Source organism: Cryptomeria japonica, chromosome 5 (assembly GCF_030272615.1).
Source record: "Cryptomeria japonica chromosome 5, Sugi_1.0, whole genome shotgun sequence".
NCBI lineage: Eukaryota > Viridiplantae > Streptophyta > Pinopsida > Cupressales > Cupressaceae > Cryptomeria > Cryptomeria japonica.
The window spans coordinates 432,907,988-432,917,393 of NC_081409.1; positions in this window are offsets into that span (position 1 = coordinate 432,907,988).

The window sequence follows — 9,406 nt, forward strand, 5'->3', positions numbered from 1 at the left end:
TACCCTTGTCTCTGTCCTTTTGATATACTCTAATAGTTTTAGGTCTGATTCTTCCTCTTTTTCTTTCTCCACAAAGAAAATATCCCATCCATCATCCGTTTCCTCAGATACTTCAGTTACTCTACCAACCATTAATGCTACATGCCGGTGAGCAGTAGAGAATACTATTCGGTTAGCCTCACTGATTAATTTGTCTATTTCATCAGGTGAGTTAACTGGATGTATTGCCAATAATTTTTCAATTTTAATCTTTTTATCTAGTTCAACAATAGATAATCTTCTAGCTTCTAATCTCCTATACAGGTCATTTGGAATTTCATCAATGATTTGCATCAAAAATTTCTTGTATATATCTAAGTGTAGAATTACATTGTTCTCTATACTTTCCTTATCATCAGCTGACAGTGTATTGTACATTTTATTGATATTCTTCAGCTTACCATCCTCTGTAATTTCACTAAGAAGTTTGTCAATGGGGGCAATAGTTTGTTTCACCTTCTTCTTAGGAGTCATCTTCTTTTCCGGAGGCCTTACTGCTTGTTGCTTCTGTCTTGTCCTTTTTGGTGTAGGAGAATTCACCATATACTCAGCTTAACACAATCCTTATGATATCCTTTGGGAAATCCAGGATACAAAGTATTTCAGTGAAACCTAGGGGTTCTACTATCTTATGTTTAGGTTTGACATTTCCAGATTCATCACAAATTACAGTCTCATACATATTTTTAATTTCATCACCACCTAGTTCATCAATATGATAATGTATATACATTCTAGGGTCTTCAACATATACTACTCCTTTAGGGATTTGAGAGAATGCACCTATGCTATCATATTTCTTAGAAATTTTAGGAACTAGCTGTAAAATGGGTCTAGGTCGCTTAACAACTTCAACAATAATTGGGTTTGCAATAAATTCAGGAGTGGATGAAGATGCCATAGCTATAAATACGTCAATCCACCTTAAGGATGAATGCTTTGATGGATTGCTTCACTTCTTTGCTTGAAGTACCTTCGCTCGGGAATTTTCATGCTCTCAAAGATTTGAATGCTCGGTGAATGAAAAAGGAGCCAAAACACTTGCTTTATAATGTTATTTTCGCCAACTACCATACTTAATGCTTGCCGATTAAGTCACAACTTAATTCATCTACTAGTATAGAAGTAATTTCAACTTCTCACCATCAACTGAGGGAATAATAGCATGTTTTTCATTTTGTTTCTAAACCCCCAAAAGAATTTTCTTTAGTTAGATGAAGAGTCTCTTGCTGGTGGAGTGTTACTCTGTTCTGCCGATGGAGGAGTAATCACATCAACATTCTGATCCATTGTTTTGATAATTCTTGCTTTATCTCTTCAACTTTTTCTTTACCTTTCAAACTAGGACCTTTGTTATTTGCTGGTGATGCCTTACTTCTACAAAATTTAGCAATATGTCTAATCTTGTTATAGGCATAACAAGTCACATTGTTCTTTTGAATAGCTTTCCCATATCCTATGCCGGTATGTGTTCTACATTGATTAGATAAGTACCCAAATCTTCCACAAACATAACATATCACATTCCTTCTTCAATTTTCTGAATTATGACCAACTTTGTTGCATTTAGAACATTGACCGGTGGGTGTATTAGTGTTCTAATAATTTCTAGATCTACACTAATTTGCTCTATGACCATACTTGTTACAGTTAAAGTATTTTCCATTAAACTTGTAAGCAGTAGGTTGTCTTACCGGTTTGCTATGATCATGATTGTTTGCAGTACCGAAGCTTTCACCAACTTCAAAGCCAAGGCCATTTGTATCACCATTAGGTTTCCAATTTTTCAGCATGTCACCAAGTTCTTCTAAACTTTTCTTGAATTTTTCCTTATGATGATTTGCAGTAGTTAGTTCACTTTCCAAGATTCCTTTTTATCTTATGAGTTCAGTTTTGTCATTTTGTGTGTGCATTAGATCTGTCTTCAACATATCATTTTCCTGACTAAGTCTTGTGTTTTCATTTCCAACATCATTTAGTCTTCTGACCAAGTCTTCTTCGCTCTTCTTTCTATCTTCAATTTCTTTACAAAATCTCATAGTCATATCCTACATCTCATTCTCTGTTATACTGATCTCTTGTCTTAGCTTGTTTACCAGATCATTAAGAGTTTCCTTTTCATCATTCTCATTCTGCATCTTTTCACAAATTTATCTTCTCTTATTTCTTGCAATGGTAAGATTTTCTTGAAGTGCTTGAATGATATCCTGAGCAGCCTTTAGATCATCTTCAAGTTTTATATTCTTCACCTTTTCTGCATCATAGTCTAAAAGAGCTATTTTCAATTGTTCTCTTGAGTTTTCCATCTCTACCGGTGACAAGATCTTCCTCAAGCTGTTAGGCTTCTAAAAATAGAGAACCAGGCTCTAATACCAATTGTTAGGATTTCCAAAGATACTGAGAGGGGAGGGGGGGTGAATCAGTATCTAACCGGTTAATAAATTTACTTGACTTAAAACAAGAAATAATGCAGTAAACAAGAATAACAACAACCACATGAGAAGCACACCATAACATAGTATTTTAATGAGGAAACCTGGTGTGGGAAAAACCTCGGTGGGATTTGTGACCCACAATATTCGCTTACTGGCCAATAAGGGAATATTACTCTTACAATAGGGGCCTGCACATGCCGGAAGGCCAAGTGCCTTGAGCTCACTGCTCAATTACAAAAGAAGTCACACTGACTTACAAAAATGGATTATATTAATCCAATGTCTTGTACTGCTTCAGATTAGCATCTGCTATGCCAAATCCAGTACCGAGTTAAGCTCTGCTACATACATAAACCCTTAAACTATAATTCACGTAGTAGGTCTCCTTATCTCCCATCCTATCACACACCTTTTCTATTACAAAATGATCTCATACATATATGAGTCATATTACAACTCGCCATGTCGGCTTACAATGATTTTACAATTAATTACAAAATACATTTCAAACAAAATTCCTATCGGCCAGGGTGCCAGTATCCTTCCTTTCACTGTCGGTGTTCTGTGTGCCGGTGTAGAGTTTGTCATTGCCGATGCTGGTATCCTATCTTGCCGGTATCATATGATTGCAAGGTTTCCATCAATGACAAAACCTTCAATGACCTACAATTTCTTATTGGAGTGTGCATTTTCCAACAATATCCCCCTTTGGCATTGATGGAAACACTTATGAGAAAAAACAAAAGTGTCCAAAATGATATCCAAAAATAGTCTGCCAAAATTGTCTTACCAAAACTGTATGCTCCCCCTGAGTAGATGAAGTCCCTTCCTTCTGACCATTTTTCTCATCCCACTACTCCCCCTTTGACATCAATGACAAAGGTTGTCATTTGCTGTCAGTGGAGTCCTGCCTAGATTCTTGTAACCGGTGGGTTACAATCTAAAAGATATCTGTCAAAACTAAATTTATGCCATTGTTGAATGTTTTGTAGTCTTTTATTGCCTCTTGTGTTCTGTGCACTGTACCAGTGAGTATGTGAATTTTCTCTTCTGATGTCTTCAGTCCGGGAATCAGAGCCTCAAATATTTCTTTTCTCAAAGAAATAAGATACTCTAGTCTTGGACTAAGTCTGTATTTTAAGTCCTTTGCCTTATCCTTTATTCCCTATTTGCATTTCCACAAATAAAGTTTTAGGCTTTTCAGTTTGGCCGGGTGGCACTGTCTCTATTTGTACCTGTGCTTCAACCTGTACCAGTTTGGGTTTCTCCAAATGTGTCTCAGACATTTTCTCTAAGCTTTTAGTTGCCGGTTCCTTAGTTTGTGCCTCTGAACTTTGCTTAGCTGGTTCTTCAGATGGTTTGTCTGTTATATCTACTAGTTTCTCAGTGGTATCCTCTGTCGGTTGCTATGTTTGTGTAGGTTTTTCCATGTTTAACTCAACCTCTATAGCTGGTGACTGAGTGGTCACATCTTTCTCCTTATCCTCAGTGGTCTCTTTGTCAACCACGACATTAACTTCCTGAGTATCTACATTTACAGTATACATAATTTTTGATTCAGGGTTTGTATCTTCTACCGGAGTCTTTGTACTCTTAGTTGCTAGTTGATTTGTAGTAGTGTCTACCAGTGGAGTATCTGAAGGAGGTGGGGGCATATTGTCAGTTATTTTTAAACTTGGTGGTCCACCTACCTTTCCTTTACCCTTGTCTCTGTCCTTTTGATATACTCTGATAGTTTTAGGTCTGAGTAATTCTTCCTCTTTTTCTTTCTCCACAAAGAAAATATCCCATCCATTAGTTGTTTCCTTAGATACTTCAGTTACTCTGCCGACCATTAATGCTACATGCTGGTGAGCAGTAGAGAATACTATCCGGTTAGCCTCACTGATTAATTTGTCTATTTCATCAAGTGAGTTAACTGGATGTACTGCCAGTAATTTTTCAATTTAATCTTTTTATCTAGTTCAACAATAGATAATCTTTTAGCTTCTAATCTCCTATACAAGTCATTTGGAATTTCATCAACAATTTGCATCAAAAATTTCTTGTATATATCTAAGTGTAGAATTACACTGTTCTCTATACTTTCCTTATCATCAGCTGATAGTGTATTGTACATTTTATTGATATTCTTTAGCTTACCATCCTCTATAATTTCACTAAGAAGTTTGTCAATGGGGGCAATAGTTTGTTTTGCCTTCTTCTTAGGAGTCATCTTCTTTGCCGTAGGCCTTGCTGCCTGTTGCTTCTGTCTTGTCCTTTTTAGTGTAGGAGAAGGTGCTGATGAATGTTTTCTTTTCCTCTCAACTCTCTTGAATACAACAGGTATGTCACTTTCTGAAGAAGATCCAACCGGTGAAATGTGAGTTTTTGGTTGAAGTGCTTCCAACTCACTTTCAGTTATACCAGTTTGTTTTAGCACATCTTCCTTGATTTCCTTTGCCCGTCGGGTTCCTTTTCTAACGGTTACTTCTACCTTCTTAACTTTTTTCGTTGATTGTATAGTGCTCTCAATTGTCTCTGCACTACCAAATACTTCTCTTCTGGTTCCTTAGGAGCTTCAAGGAGGGCTTTTGCATAAGTTTCTATGATGTTGTCATATGTCTCATAGCCAATTTCAGTTACCTAGATGGTTCTAGGGATAACTGCCTCCAGCCAAATTTCATCTTTCTTGATCACGAAACAGATTTCCTTTTGATACTTATCCACAATAGCTTGTGATAGTCTTACTATGTTCTTCATTCGAGCCTTAAATGCTTGAAAATGCTCATTTATGTTTTTCTCCCTATTCTCTCCCATATTGTTTAATAGTTGTGATAGTTGTTTTCCTACCGGTATATCAAATCCAAATGGGTACTTGTTTGGTTATGTGTAGCATCAGACAAACAAGTAAGTTTCCAAATCTGAATGTCCCCTTTTTGTCTCTTTTGATCTTACCCAAATTGTCTATCAACTCATCTTTGAGCCATATGTCTATTCTTGCATTATCATTTACCATATCATAGGCACTCTTAATACATAGGATAGAAATTGAGTTTAACCTACCATAGGCAACATTTGAATGCTCAGTGAATGAAAAAGGAGTCAAAACACTTGCTTTATAATGTTATTTTCGCTTACTACCATATTTAATGCTTGCCGGTTAAGTCACAACTTAAGTCATTTGCCGGTATAGAAGTAATTTCAACTTCTCACAATCAACCGAGGGAATAATAACATGTTTTCATTTTGATGCTAAACCCCCAAAAGCATTTTCTTTAGTTAGATGAAGAGTCTCCTGCCGGTGGAGTGTTACTTTGTTTTTCCAGTGGAGGAGTAATCACATCAACATTCTGATCTGACTTTCTGATCCATTATTTTGAGAATTCTTGCTGTAGCTCTTCAACTTTTTCTTTACCTTTCAAACTAGGATCTTTGTTATTTCCTGGTGATGCCTTACTTCTACAAAATTTAGCAATATGTCCAATCTTGTTATAGGCATAACAAGTCACATTGTTCTTTTGAATAGCTTTCCCATATCCTATGCCGGTATGTGTTCTACATTGATTAGATAAGTGCCCAAATCTTCCACAAACATAACATCTCACATTCATCCTGCAATTTTCTAAATTATGACCAACTTTGTTGCATTTAGAACATTGACTGGTGGGTGTATTAGTGTTTTGATAATTTCTAGATCTATATTGATTTTCTCTATGATCATACTTGCTACAGTTAAAACATTTTCCATTAAACTTGTAAACAGTAGGTTGTCTTACCGATTTGCTATAATCATGATTGTTTGCAGTACTGGAGCTTTCACCAACTTCAAAGCCAAGGCCATTTTTATCATCATTAGGTTTCTGATTTTTGAGCATGTCACCAAGTTCTTCTGAACTTTTCTTGAATTGTTCCTTGTGATGATTTGCAGCAGGTAGTTCACTTTCCAAGATTCCATTTTGTCTTATGAGTTCAATTCTGTCATTTTTTGTGTGCATTAGATATGTCTTCAACATATCATTTTCATGACTAAGTCTTGTATTTTCATTTCCAGCATCATTTAGTCTTCTGACCAAGTCTTCTTTTCTCTTCTTTCTATCTTCAATTTCTTTACAAAATCTCATAGTCATATCCTGTATCTCATTCTGTGTTGTACTGATCTCTTGTCTTAGCTTGTTCACCAGATCATTAAGAGTTTCATTTTCATCATTCTCATTCTACATCTTTTCACAAATTTATCTTCTCTTATTTCTTGCAATGGTAATATTTTCTTGAAGTGCTTGAATGATATCCTGAGCAGCCTTTAGATCATCTTCAAGTTTTATATTCTTCACCTTTTCTGCATCATAGTCTAAAAGAGCTGTTTTCAATTGTTCTCTTAAGTTTTCCATCTCTACCAGTGATAAGATCTTCCTCAAGCTATTGGGCTTCTGAAAATAGAGGACCAAGCTTTGATACCAATTGTTAGGATTCTCAAAGATACTGAGAGGGGGGGGGGGTGAATCAGTATCTGATCGATTAATAAATTTACTTGACTTAAAACATGAAAAACATATTAAAACTGTGTACCAGTAAACAGGAAATAATGTAGTAAACAAGAATAACAACAACCACATGAGAAGTACACCATAACATAGTATTTTAATGAGGAAACGTGGTGTGGGAAAAACCTCAGTGGGATTTGTGACTCACAATATTCGCTTATTGGCCAATAAGGGAATATTACTCTTACAATAGGGGCCTGCACATGCAGGAAGGCCAAGTGCCTAGAGCTCATGGCTCAATTACAAAAGAAGTCACACTGACTTACAAAAATGGATTATATTAATCCAATGTCTTATACTACTTCAGATTAGCATCTACTATGCCAGATCCAGTACCGGTTTAAGCTCTGCTACATATAGAAACCCTTAACCTATAATTCACATAGTAGGTCTACTTATCTCGCATCTCACCACACACATTTTCTATTACAAAATGATCTCATACATATATGAGTCATATTACAACTCTAGATGTTGTCTTACAATGATTTTACAATTAATTACAAAATACATTTCAAGCAAAATTCCTGTTGGCCAGGGTGCCGATATCCTTCCTTTCACTGCCAGTGTTCTATGTGTCGGTGTAGAGTTTGTCGTTGCCGGTGTTGGTATCCTATCTTTCCGGTATCATATGATTGCAAGGTTTCCATCAATAAAAAATCCTTCAATCACCTACAATTTCTCATTGGAGTGTGCATTTGCCAACATAAGACACCTTATAAATTATGGTTTGGCAATACACCTACAGTTAAGTACTTCAGAATTTATGGTAGTAAATGTTATATCAGGAGTGATGATATTATTAGGAAATTTGATCTTAGATGTGATCAAGGCATATTTATAGGTTAGCAAAGCATATAAATGTTATAACAAGAGATTGCAGAGAATTGTGGAGAGTGCTAATGTCTAAGTAGATGAGCTGAATAGAAGTCAAATCAGAGTTTATGAGAAGGAACTGATAGTGGAAATGATTATATTTGAACTGGTAGCACCTTTACCAGAATAGAGAGTTGAACTAGTTACTTTGGTAGTATCAGAGAAATCTACAGTAACTGAAGAACAAGGAAGAGGAACAAAAAGACAAAAGACTCCTAGGTATGTGAGATTAAATCATTCAGAAGATTAAATCATTGGGGATAAGAGAAATGGAGTGATGACAAGAAGAAGACTGGAAACTAATGATGTATGTTTAATTTCACAAGTTGAACCAATATCAGTAATTGAGGCATGTAAAGATGAATATTGGTTGAAAGCTATGCAAGAAGAATTAGATCAGATTGAGAAAAATAACATATGGACCTTGGTTCCTCAGCGTAAAAATAAAAATGTTATTGAAACTAAATGGGTTTTTAGGAATAAATTGAATGAGGATGGTCAAGTTATAGGGAATAAGGCTATATTGGTTTGTAAAAGATATTCTCAGAAGGAAGGAATTGATTATGGAGATACTTTTGCACATGTAGCTAGGATTGAAGTTGTAAGATTATTTCTTGCCTATGCTGCTTATAAAAACTACAAGGTTTATCAGATGGATGTTAAATGTGCATTTTTGCATGGGGATCTTGATGAGGAAGTTTATATTGAGAAACCTGATGCTTTTTCACTATCAGATGATACAAATATGGTTTGTAGGTTAAGAAAAGATTTATATGGATTGAAACAAGCACCTAGAGCTTGGTATGCAAGGTTGGATAAATATCTTTTGAAGCTTGGTTTTACTAAGGGCAGTGCTAAGAATAATTTATATTATAAAAGCATTGATGATGATATACTGATTATTGAAGTATTTGTTGATGACATTATTTTTGGAGGAGAAGATAAGTTATGCATAGAATTTTATAAGAATATGGAGAAAGAATTTGAGATGTCTATGATTGGTGAGACAAAAATTTTCTTAGGTTTGGAGATTACTTAAACTGACAAAGGTATTTTCATCTGTCAAACTAAATATGCTAAGGAATTGTGGAAGAAATTTGGTATGGGATATTCTAAACCAGTAAGTACTCCTATGGTTACAAGTGAGAAATTGACAAGAAAAGATGTTTTTGCACCGATAAATCCTACAAGATACAAATCTATGATTGGAGGTCTGATTTATTTTACTCAGACTAGGCTTGACATTATGAATGCTATTTGTATTGTTTCAAGATTTCAGAGTGATCCTAGAGAAAAAACATGAGATGGTGGTGAAAAGGATTTTTAGATACTTGCAAGGTACATCAGAATATGGTTTGTGGTACCCTAAGGATGATAACTTTACTTTATGTACATATACAGATGCTGACTAGGCTGTAGATGTTGATGACCAGAAAAGTACATCTAGTGGAGATTTCTTTCTTGGAAAGAAGTTGCTTTCATGGATCAACAAGAAATAGTCATGTAACTCTTTATCTATTACCGAAGCTGAGT